Here is a 13608-nt window from a genome sequence, read left to right as displayed (position 1 = left end):
AGGAAAATGTACAGTCTAGAACTAGAAATAATAATGCAATATGAGAGAGGCTTTGAAATTAGTATGTTTAAAATGCTTAAAGAGATAAAGAAGAAATAGAAACAGGAAAGTATAGGACAAGTATATTATAAAAACTGGCAGATTTTTCTAAAGACTAAAAAGAATGCCATAAATAAACAATACAATCAGGGAAATTGAAACATTATGGGTAGATTTAACAGTACAAACAAAAATAAAATGAATTAAAAGAAAAATCTGAGAAAATACGTAATTCAGCTCACAGAAAAGGAAAAAGTTATGAGATATATAAGCTAGAAAGAAAAAGCACAACACACATCAAATAAGCATTTCTAATGGGCGAAAAATAGAGAAAAAGGAAGAATTATTAAAAGGACTAAAGATAGATTTTTCAGAATTTAAGACATTAGAAAAGCACACCAAATCCTCTGCAGAATAAGTCAAAATAAGTCTATACCCAGCCATACCATAGTGAAACAATAGAACATCAAACACAAAGAAAAAATTGTAAAAACAGCCTCATTTGTTTTGGTATATATATGTTTAGCTACAAAGTAAAAAGAAATACAATGCTTTCAAAATGATTGAAATTCATTTTCTTTTCTCAGGTAATAATCTAAAGCACTTCTATCCAAAAAAAGTATAAAGCAAGCCACATATATAATTCTAAAACTTCTAGCAGTCACAGTAAAAAAGTTAATGTTAATATTTTACTTTCTTTAATGCAATATATCTAAAATATCAGTTTAGTTCAACATATAATCAACACAAAAATAATCAGATACACTAGTCCTCCCTTATGTACAGTTTCACTTTCCATAGTTTCAGTTCTCACAGTCACTCTTAGTTTTACTTCATAATGACCCTAAAGCACAAGAGTAGTTTGCTGGCTATGTGGACCTGCCAGAAGAGAAGCTGTGATGTACTATTTTTTGCGGGGGGGGACAGTGGCTGGGGGGATGGAGTCTCGCTCTGTCCCCAGGCTGGAGCGCAGCTGCCAGGCTGCAGTGCAGTGGCACAATCTCAGCTCAGTGCAACCTCCACCTTCCAAGTTCAAGCCATCCTCCTGCCTCAGCCTCCTGAGTAGCTGGGACTACAGGTATGTGCCACTGCACCCAGCTAATTTTTGTATTTTTAGCAGAGACGGGGTTTCACCATATTGGCCAGGATGGTCTCAATCTCTCGACCTCTTGACTCGTGATCCGCCCGCCTTGGCCTCCCAAAGTTCTGTGATCACAGGTGTGAGCCACCTTGCCTGCCCAAAGTACTTCTTTTAAATGAAAACACGAAAGATCTTCACTTAATAGGAAAAGAAAAAAAATCGTGCCCTGAGGTTGCTAAGATCTACGGTAAGAACAAACCTTCTATATACGAAATCGTGAAGAAGGAAAAAGAAATCTCTGCTAGTTTTGCTGGCCCACCTCAAACTGCAGAAATTACAGCCACACTGTTGTCAGTGGTAGTCTCCAAGTTCCCAGTCACAGGCTGTTCATCCCCTCTCCCTGCTTCACTCTTTTCTCTTGTCTGTGCTTTAGGCCTCAAACTGGTCTCCTGGCAGTGCTCAGAGCACGAGGCTAGACCCCTGCCCTGTGACTTTCCCATCTTCATGGTCTGCCAAGGCATACCTTGGGGAGGTGGACCAAAGATCCAGGCCTTTACTCAGTAGCCAGTCCTACCCCTCCAGTTGTCTTTTTTCCAGTTCAGGGTGGGAGAGAGAAAACTGCAGCACTCCAGCATTTGAGCTACTCAGGTGTTGGGAGCCAGAAGGGACAATGTGTTTAAACAATCTTCAGAGCTCTGACATTAAACCTGTGGCCACCCCAAGTCAGAAAGCCTCACCTCTTTCTGGCAGTTATGTGGGCAGGGGATCCTCAAAGGGAAAACATATTTAGACAGCTGTCCCCAAGTCTACTAGCCATCTGCAGGGGGAGTGATGTGGCCCTCATCCTCCTCTAGAATGTTCCCCAGGGGGAAGAGAAGACTCAGCTGTCCCTCAGCAGCTTGTGCCAAGGTCCCAGGCAGAGGCCAGGGCGGAAGCTTCCACAGGAGCCCCTTACCCTTGCTCAGAGCCACTTTGTGAGGTGATGGGAGCCAACACCATTTGGGGGAGCCCTAGTGCTGCTCGACACACCCCAGCATCAGGTCAGATCATCATAATCAAAAAATATTAATGAAGTTTAGACCCACTTTTGGGGAAAGCAGGACAAACTACCACCTCACCACGTGTGTGTGACTTCAATATCCCACTGCAATTTACATTTTTTAAACAGGAATTTTCAATCCCTTGTGCTTACCTAATAATCTGCTTTAAACAGCTCTAGACACTGTTAGTGTTTTAAAATGCATCCATGTTAAGATGAATCTCCAACCTGAGGAAAAAAATAAAACTCAAAAAGCTTTATGTGGAAAAAAAATACAACCACAGTGCATGGTAAGTGATTAAGATGGAAAAGGTATTACATTTGTGTGTGGAAGATATGACAGAAATGTGTTCCAATTTCAGGCATCCACTGTAGGTCTTGGAACATATCCCTCGTCCATGGATAAAAGAGGGGATTACGATATTTTACATGTTTTTGCTAAGTCTTTAAATTCTTCACATTTATAGCAGATCTCAATGTGGACATTATATTTGCATTTACTGTGAGAAAAGTACATTCACATACTCAAATTGTTACAAACATTTTCAAAAGTTTTCAACTCCCAGATCAAATATTAGCATTTAAATTTAAGTTATTGAAAATTAAGTAAAATTTAAAATTCAGTTCCTCCGATGCACTGGTCATATTTTAAGTAGTCAATGGCCAAATGTGACTTTTGGCCACCATAGTGACATCATAGTTCTGTGGGTAAGTATTCTAGGACTGGCTGGGTATCTGGGTCCAGGAGAGCCTCTGCAGTTCTTGGCACCCCTGGAAGTAGGAAGCAAGGGTCCACGTGTATTTTTTAGAGCCCCTTACTAGAAGGTGCATACATATACACCTTGGGATAACTTAACCACATAGTTAAACCAAACTGTGAAGGTAATATCTGTGAACCCATATGCTAGTTTTTTGTTTGTCTGTTTGTTTGTTTTGAGACAGAGTCTTCCTCTGTTGCCCAGTCTGGAGTGCAGTGGTGCGGTCTTGGCTCACTGCAACCTCCACCTCCCGGGTTCAAGCGATTCCCCTGCCTCAGCCTTCTGAGTAGCTGGGATTATAGGCATGTGTCACCACGATTGGCTAATTTTTAGTAGAAACAGGGTTTTAGTAGAAACAGGGTTTCGCCATGTTGGCCAGGCTGGTCTTGAACTCCTGACCTCAAAGGAATCTGCCTGTCTCAGCCTCCCAAAGTGCTGGGATTATAGGCAGGAGCAACCACATCGGCTTAATTCTATTTTTAACTAAGAAAAAAATAGATAGCCACAGACAACTCACAGGATCTGCTATCACACCAGAGATTAAAAAATCAGAAACACATCATCTAACAAGAACAACAAATTGGCAACAGATACCCCATTGATAAGACAATGCAATCATATTTTCAAAGTGCTAAAAGAAATAATTATTATCCTTGATTTCTACTGTAAGTCAAACTATCATTCAAATGAAAACATAAAAAATATATTTTCAGAAAAGGTTAATAATGTACTACTCTCGAAGACCTCGTAGAAAAACATACTAAGTGGTTTACTTTAACACAGGAAAGCTAAACATGAAAGGAGCAGGCTACAAGAGCAATAGAAATAGGAAAAAAAATTTTTTTTTCTCAAAATCTTTTCTATATATTCACTTTCTAAATCTCTCCTTTGTTGAGAGATAAGAAAAGTGAAGAAATTAATGTTATTCATCCTAACAATAAAAAAAAGGTAGAGGTAACACAGGTTACGTGAGTGGTGGAAACAGGGACTATCAATATACCCCATGGTGTAACCCATGAAGAAAATAATTGTGACTTCAATCACGTTTTTGTAGTTGCAAAGTTAACCAGTGAAGATGGTTAAACTCAGTCGTGTAATTATATGGGAGAGAAGCCATGTAAGTGAGATTATAAGGTTAGGGTTAGCACTAGGGTTGATGCTGAGGTTAGGTTTCCAGCAGAAAGTCTAACAACATCTACAGTAAATATGCCAATAAATAGATACCAATAAAGAATGGTATAAGGGCCAGGCATAGTGGCTCATGCCTGTAATCCCAGCAGTTTGGGAGGCCAAGGTGGGAGAATCACTTGAAATCAGGAGTTCAAGACCAGACTGGCCAACATGGCAAAACCCCATCTCTACTAAAAATATAAAAATTAGCCAGGCATAGTGGCAGCCACCTGTAGTCCCAGCTACTCAGGAGGCTGAGGCAGTAGAGTTGCTTGAACCTGGGAGGTGGAGGTTGCAGTGAGCAGAGATTGTGCCACTGCATTCCAGCCTGGGCAACAGAGTCAGACTCCATCTAAAAAAAAAAAAAAAAAGAAGAATGGCATAACCTTACTATTTTGAATTTGCACATTCAGAAAAACTAAAAGGGAGTACTGAAAGTAGTTCATTCCAGGAAACAAGACTGGGATTAAGTCAACTGGAGCAAGAGATTGCTGCTTTTCATTGAAAATTCTTCTGTACTAATTTTTAACATATTTGTATAATTTTATTATATATAATTATAATTTTATTTTAAAAATTTTTAATAAGCTGGGCGCTGTGGCTCACGCCTGTAATCCCAACACTTTGGGAGGCTGAGTCAGGTGGATCACAAGGTCAGAAGTTCAACACCAGCCCAGCCAAGATGGTGAAACCCAATCTCTACTAAAAATACAAAAAAAAAAAAATTAGGTGGGCGTGGTGGTTGGTGCCTGTAATCCTAGCTCCTTGGCAGGCTGAGGCAGGAGAATCCCTTGAACTTGGGAGGTGGAGATTGCAGTAAGCCAAGATCGTGCCACTGCACTCTAGCCTGGGCGACAGAGCAAGACTCCATCTCAAAAAAATAATAATAATAATTAATAAAATATACATTTATGTATCTTGAACATTTGAAATCATTACATTTGGTTTATTATGCTAGCAGTCTAGCATTGGGAAATGAAAACAAAGATTTCTCTGTGAAATTAACTACCCGTGTTTTCTAAGCAATAGCCTTCTAAATCACTGATTCCTTTATATAGACTTGTAATGCTAAACTGGTTCCAGTGGTATATCTCCTTAAAGAGATGTGAATGATCTTTTGTCTACGCAATCCATTATAATTAGGATTCACGATGCTGCTGTCATGGCTAAAATGACATGTTGTTCTTTTATCTTTCCCTCACAAATGTGTTACCTACTTGAGACCCTGACCCAACCTAATCCAAGCCACTAAATAAATGCTCACATAACTTATCCCAAGCCCCAATCATCTCCAGCCCAGAGACTAAGATGAAATCTTTACTGGTCATATTGTTTCTCGTTACTTTCCTATAAAGAATTATCCACACAGAGGCCAAAGAGATCTTTCACGTGTTTTCAGTAATATGCCAAAGCTGAAGACATTGATCTCATAGAAATAAGTAGAACAGGGCCAGGTGCGGTGGCTCACGCCTGTAATCCCAGCACTTTGGGAGGCCGAGGTGGGCAGATCACGAGGTCAGGAGATCGAGACCATCCTGGCTCACACGGTGAAACCCCGTTTCCACTAAAAATACAAAAAATTAGCCGAGCGTGGTGGTGGGTGCCTGTAGTCCCAGCTACTTGGGAGGCTGAGGCAGGAGAATGGTGTGAACCCCAGAGGCGGAGCTTGCAGTGAGCCCAGATCGCACCACTGCACTCCAGCCTGGGCAACAGAGCGAGACTCTATCTCAAAAAAAAAAAGAAAAAGAAAAAAAAGAAAACAGAAAGAAGTAGAACAGAGGATACTAGTGACTGGGAAGGGCCGGGGAAGGGACTGGTATGGTTTGGATGTGTGTCCCTTCCAAATCTCATGTTGAAACGCTATCCCCAATGTTGGAGGTGGGCTTAGTGGGAGGTGTTTGGATCAGGAGGGGTGGATCCCTAGTGAATGGCTTGGTGCCATCCCCATGGTAATGAGTCAGCTCTGCTTGGTAATTTTCTTAAAGGATACAAAATTACAGCTAGATAGGAGAAATAAGTTCTAGTGTTTTATAGCACCATGTGATAACTATAATTAACAATAATATATAGTTATAAATTGCTAGGAGAATATTGACTATTTCCAACACAAACAAATGATAAATGTTTGAGATAATAGATATGCTAATTACCCAGATGTGATCACTATACATTGCATATATGAAAACATCACTGTCCCTCATAAATATGTATAACTATTTTGTCAATTTAAAAATCAAAGTTAAAATAAATATCAGACTGCCTCACTTCCTAAATTAATCCCCTTCAATGGCTTCCCATATCACACTAAGAATACAATATATTATTTCCATGGCCCAGCCCGCCCAGGACTTGGCCTCTGTTTCCCTGTATAACTTCCTCTCATTCCATCCTTGCTTACTCAGCTATTTTTCTGTTTAATAACCTAAGTTTTTTCCTGCCTTGGGATGTTTCCCCTTATTCTACTCCATGCCTGGAAATCTCTTCAACTCATTTCCATATGATTTGTGCCTTCCTGGCATTTAGGTCTCAGCTCAAAATTTACCTCCCAATCGTAAGTAGCTACCCTGACACTCAAGTTATTTTCTTATTCTGGTTCTTAATTTTATGAAATTTTCCACTTTATAAATAATTGAAATAATCATGTTCACTATTTTTTTCTTTGTTTTTTGGTGGTGGTGTTTATCTCTCTATCACATTCTTGGCCCACAACCAGCAGGGTTTCTTCCTGTCCAGACCATAAAAGTGTTGGACAAATGGTAGGTGCTTAAATAATATTTTTGATCTCCTCACCTACCACTAGATTATAATCAGATTTAAAAATTCAATGTTCTTATCTATAAAAACTAAAAAACCTACTGGATTATGTATCTCATAATTAGTAGGGTTAGACAATTTCCTTCTCTGTTCAAAACTTTTAAATACTGCCTTGCACAGCAAATAAAGTACAAATTCCTTAATATACCTTTTAATGCCATCAACAATACACCCTCTAACTATCGTCTATAACAGGAAAGAACCTGCCTCAGATTTTCCAATATAAAACTTTGGGAGGATGTCTATTCAAAATGATAGGAAATGCCCTCCTTTGGTAAGATGATTCCAAAAAGTAGTTGCATCTTAACATTGTTGCCAGTAAAATAAGAGTAATACACGCATGAGAATAAATATTTTTACAAACAATTCCATGTAGTTCTGTTAGTTTCTGTAGATTTAATTTTTAAACAGAATGAGCCTATGAATGATCGATTATGCCAACACAAATCCTCACACGTATCTGGTTATAGGTACTTACTATCAGTTTTTGTATCTAATTGAAAATAGAAAATAAAACAAGGGAAATTGTTCACAGTACTTTAAATTTCCTTCCAACCATTTCCTCCTCCACTGGCCACAAACTAACCTTCTGTAGTTCAGCTCCTAGAAATCAGTCATATTCTTAAACATGTTACCTGCTTTCTTACCTACATACTCTGACAAACATATCTGCTTAGCATTTTCTTCTCTAGAAACGTTTTTTGAAGCTATATAGGGAACTCTTTGCCCTTCAGATCTGGGCAAAATATTCTATCATGTTGGATTCCATGTCCCTCCCCCATTGTCTCCCAACATTTCATTATTTTTAGTAATTTTGTTAAAGATGTGCAGGCTGATGATAGGCAGATGGAGGGATACGTCAAACCTTCAAAAAAGGTTTTTGACTGACTGGACAAAAAGCTGTCTCTTTTTAGTCATCAAATGTTTTTCTCTTTCCCAAAGTCTCCTCTGGTTTATCAGATCCAAAGTAATTGCTATCTAATCTATACTATATTACACTATTTATGCATACTTTTAAAATTGTCTTTTTTCATAATTTATAATATATATGTCTTCTCTCCTCTATTATAAATTCCACTAGTCCAGATAATATTTTAACAGTTCTATGTCTATAAGGTGCAAATAATAATGCCTATATTATTATCTGCACCCTAAGAAAATTAAAAGTATCAAAAGGCCATGTAGATTCGTGTGTTTTATAAACTGCAGAGTGTTCTCCAAGTGTGGGTTAGGTTATTATTAATGTAATTTGAAGGATAAATCAGATGCACCAAAATTTCCATTATGAAGTGAACTGTATCTGCTTAGAAAAGGGCTGAGTGTGCAAGATACAACTCCAACAAGGCCTAAGGATAGAACTGATCTGAGAAAAATGGGGGGAAAATTGCTGGTTACTCTGGAGAAGGAGGGAAGAGAAAGAGGAAGTAGATTCTGTGAGATGTCAAAAAATTGAATATTTGTTGACATAATCCCTCCATCTGCCTGTCATCAGCCTGCATATCTTTAACAAAATTACTAAAAATAATGAAATATTGGGAGACAATGGGGTAGGGGCGTGGAATCCAACATGATCGAATATTTTGCCCAGATCTGAAGGGCAAGGAGTTCCCTGTATAGCTTTCTAGTTACCTGACTGTAAGCTTTAATAGTGGTCACAGTAGTAGTGATACTTGCCCAAAAATAAGCTCAGTGTTATCCATATAGCAGATTCACACTTTGTTAAATAAAGAATATTCACTTAGAAATATGGACACATTCTTGAACAAAGTGTTTCACTCAGGCATTAATTTTCCAGCATTCATAAAAGTGTAATTCTTCACAATGGAATCTTTGCACGTCCCCATTCTATAAAAAGTTACAGATAATGAAACTCAGATTTAATCCTGAGGGATTAAATCTTTATAGTTTGATCAAATGATTTATTGTTTTTGTAGTAGGGTGTGATACTGAAGTTTCAACAAAAGCATCACTATAAGACATGTCAGATACCACTGTGAATGTGGGATGATTCTCATGTGAAAAATGTATAAGAGATAATTGAGGCATGATTTCATAAATCTTGGACCTTTCAGAAGGATCAAGGATGTAAGTCAAGTTAGAAAGTAGAGAAACAAGAAGGATTTGTAAGGTTTTCCCTAGAAAGAGTTGTTGAACTGCAGAGTCCTAACCAATAAAGGTAGGGGTTATGGGAAGATGCAGTGCTGGTGAGAGAGATGCTAAAATTTAACCCAATCACAGCAAGAGGGAGCTTTGTAAGAGCTTTCCATGTGTTCCATGCAATCCTGATATGACTCTAAAGTAGCTATCCTATGACAGCAGGATAAAGTGACATCATTGGAATCCCCCTACAACTTCTCAGTCTTGCAAGCAAAATGGTTACAAAAGTATGTCTTTGATGCAAATATAGACTGCTCATGAGAAAGAGACCTGGGCCAAGTCTTATTGACTTGGGATAGTCCTTTAAAATCCTATCCCAAGTCAACAAGAACACAAAAAGAACAGCAATCGGAGTAAACCACCAGAGAATCAGGTGCTTAGAGGTGTGTGGCAGCCTGAGAAATAATGATACCTATGTTTCAAGAGTTGACAATAACTGGAAGTTGTGAAGAATCCATTGAAGTACCAAGAACGAGTCTGTTCTAACCATTGTCCAGGCCCAGAGAACTTGAAGTAGCCCAGTTAAAGTAAGGTCTGCTTTATCCCTTCACCTCTCAGTCTCGCATCTCCCAAACCAGAAGCCCAGAAGAGTAAAAGTTACTTACTTGTGAAGGAAGTAAGTGAGAGAAAAGAAACAAGCCCTGAAGGCAGCCTGCAACCCAAGCACATATCCAAGGAAAGGAGAGGAGGACTTTTAATGGAAGATTGAAGAAGACTGATTAACATCTTGAATGGAATACTGAACAGTTACAAACAAAACAAACAGAACAGAGTTACTGCTTTGTGACTCATGATCTTATGACTACTAGTTACCTAAGAATGAGCAGAAAAATTACAGGATAAGTCAAATTTCCCACCTAAGAACAAAGAGAAATAACTCACCCATGGATGAAATGTAAATTGGACAGGGCTGGTAAAAAAAAAAAAAAAAAAAATGTATTACACCCTGAGAGTTCTAGATTCACTATACCTGTTACATTTATAAAAACCCTAGAGCGTATCTTTAAAGCCTCCAGAGGATTAGAATCCAGAATATTAGAGTTTCAGTTTAGCCTATTTAACAGTCATCATTTATTCTAGAACCATTTGTAAAGTGTCCCTACTTTGGGCTGAGCACTGGATTAGAAGCTGTCTCCTACATTACGTCCATTAGCCTCACAGCAACACTCACTCTCCAGTAATATAAGAGGCCAAGGCCCGTTCACATTCTCAATATCACTTAATCCCCCCAAACACATTGCAATATGGTCAGGACACGATTATTATCTCCATTGTACTCCAAGGAAAATAAAGCTAGAGGCATTAGACAGCTTACCAAAGACAACAGCTCTAGTGAGCTATGCAGCTACCCTTCCTCATCACAGAACCTGTCTGTCTCCTGAGCTCTGTTCAATACAGCTATCACGCTCAACTTTTTCATCTGGCACTTTACATGCTTTTCTCAGAGATTCTGTGTAATATATGTTTATAGCTAACTGCATTTGTTTTACTCTATCTTGATAAATCTTCATATGTAAATTTCAATCATTTTTCTATTTGTGACCTTGGTGGTTAACATTAGTGCATAACTTTGGGCCTTCATCTACAAGGTAATGTGATTTTAAAAAAAAAAGTTTGGAGACTATTTTTTCTTTGTTTGCAGCAATGTTTTCTCACATTTTTTTTCTAACCCAAATTTAAAAAGTATTTCAAAGAGCCCCTTTACAAGAAAGTAGGCATCTAACACAATGCAAATTTTTAGAAAGTAATCATTTTAATTCTAGGATCTGTCAGTCACTGTTGAACTAGTAAACTCTTCATCTCTGCATTGCCAGTATATTACCTGAAATAGGTGTAGTGTATTAATCTGCTTGGGCTGCCACCACAGAACACCACAGAAGAGTGGCTTAAACAACAGAAATTTATTTTCTCACAATTCTAGAGGCTGGAAGTCCAAGAACTTGAAAGTCATCACTCCCATCCTCACAACAAGGAAAATTCTGAACAAACTGAAAATCAAAAACCTTATTAGATCTATCAGAGAATTAAGGCCACAGGAAAAACTGCTGTCACCAAAACTGAAGATAGAGAGGCAGATACAGAGATTCACAACTTAACAGATCAGAAGCCCAGGAGGAGAAGTGCACAGCAAAAGCCATATTGGTGGGAAGATTTTAAATTATAATTGACAAATTACTAGAGGATCAGTATGGAATAGCTGGAGAATTAAAAACTTGGAGGGGGCCCAGTTTTAGGGGTCCCCAACACTTTTGTGAATTTTACCTCTAGCAGCTCTATCATTTATTCAGTGAGTATAGCTTATAGGTAAGTGAAATGAATGACAGAAATGTTATAAGTGACAGAAGGAAGAAATTAGGGATACTGTATTATAAGGTACTTGTACTATCTGTGAGGCATGTGAAAGAAAAATAGAATCTTGGGGCCACAAACTCACATGCCAAAGGGAAAGTTAACCATGAGAACTGAGCCACCAACACTATTTCCCTTTTGTTTTCAAACAGGTAGTTCTCACAGTCCCGTGTCACAGCTTCATTTCCTCTACTCCCTCTTTTCATATGCTTACTTTCCCTTATATAAAATGTAGATTTACTAAGTGCAAGAAAACGCATAATTGACATGCTTTTTTCTCATATAAAATGTAGATTCACTGAAGCTCATCAGAGCCTCACTATAATGTAACTATCTGCCTCACAGCCTATACTCCCCTCCCTTTTCTCTCTCTTCTGCTTGCTCTTTTCCCTTTTTGAACAAAAGTTTTGTGAAGAAAAGTTCACAAAACCCTCTTTAGAAAAAAACATAGATCACAGACAGATGCTCTTGTGATTTGAGTTTTTTCCTGGGCTTCCTCAACTTTGGTTAAATAAACCTCTAATTGATTGAGATACCTGCCTCAGCCACTTTTTTTCTTTCTTTTTTTTTTTTTTTTTTTTTTTTTGAGACAAGTCTCCCTCTGTTGCCCAGGCTGGATTCCAGGGGCATGCTCTCGACTCACTGCAACCTCCGTCTCCCGGGTTCAAGCAATTCTCTGCCTCAGCTTCCCGAGTAGCTGGGATTACAGGCACCTGCCACCATGCCTGGCTAATTTTTTTGTATTTTTAGTAGACACGGGGTTTCACCATCTTGGCCAGGCTGGTCTTGAACTCCTGATCTCATGATCCACCGCCTCAGCCACCCAAAGTGCTGAGATTACAGGCATGAGCCACTGCACCCAGCCCTCAATCACTTTTTGGTTTACAGGGAGTATAGTGTTATTTGAAAGTGGGTTTTGATTGGTCATTAATGTATATTGCAAACTCTACGGTAACCACTAAAAAATATTTTTTTAAAAAGGAATTAGAATATGTTAAGAAAGGAAATAAATGAAATCATGTAAAATGCTTAAAATCAAAGAAGGAAGAATATGAGTAGAATAAAATGACAACAAATAGAAAATACATACAAATATGGTAGACATTATTTCAACTAGATCAATAACCACTTTAAATTCAAATGTTCAAATATACCAATTAAATGATGGAGATTGTCAAGAGTAGATTTTTTTAAAAAAACACTCAACTATATGTTGTCTAAAGGAAACTCATTTTAAAGATCCAGACAGATTAAAAGTAGAGATGAAAAAAGATATATCATGCTAACCCTGACCAAATAAAGCTGAATGACATATATTAATTTTGCACAAAGCAAAGTAAGTATGATAAAGGTTCCTATTAGATTATGTTACAGACTTTCATAGAGAGAATATTTAGAATCCTAATCTTGAAAAAGAAAATTATTGTGGGTTTTGTATAAAGATTTTTCTCCTAACCCTACTTTGTCCTAATAGAATTTTTTTTTGTCTGCTTATTTTAAACCACTTTTTAGATTTCAAGTTCCAATATAGAAGTCCTGGAGAGTATATACTGATTCCCCAGGATATGGCATGCTTCACTTTTTAAACTAGTCAGGTTTATGACTTCAGGAAATTTTCCAAAGCACTCCAATCCTTGTCCTACCTAGTAAGTAGCTAATCCAGGGTCAACAAGAAGGAATGGGGATCATACTGCCAGCAGGGAGTAGCCATCACATGGCTAGAGTTCCATTCCCCATAATCTGAAGTTGGCTCTAAGCTTTTAATCTGGGTACCTCAGTTAGTCACATTCAGCTGATGGACAGAAAGTATCAACTGGTTACAGATAAGTCAGATCAAGGATGGATCCAGGTTTTGTAGGGCCTAAAAGCTTTTACAATCTTGAAGGCCCTCTCTAAGAAAAATAACACAAAATTTCAAATATAAAACTAGGGTACAAAAATAAATCAGAAAAGGATCATAAATACAAATTTTTAAAAGCTGGCAGATGCCACAAACATGACAAATATTCAGAAGATAGCATAACATTTTCACTAATTAACTTTGTGACAAATATCTACAATATTTTCTTCACATTTTTGACTGCTCATACTTAGATCACCTCTTCAAATAGAGTCAAGCATCTCATAACATTTAAATCAAACAGAGACCATGTATATGATGGTGATCCCATAAGATTATAACATCATTTTCACTGTATCTT

Source organism: Trachypithecus francoisi, unplaced genomic scaffold, assembly GCF_009764315.1.
Source record: "Trachypithecus francoisi isolate TF-2019V2 unplaced genomic scaffold, Tfra_2.0 Contig01440, whole genome shotgun sequence".
NCBI classification, from domain to species: domain Eukaryota; kingdom Metazoa; phylum Chordata; class Mammalia; order Primates; family Cercopithecidae; genus Trachypithecus; species Trachypithecus francoisi.
This window is presented reverse-complemented; position numbering follows the sequence as displayed.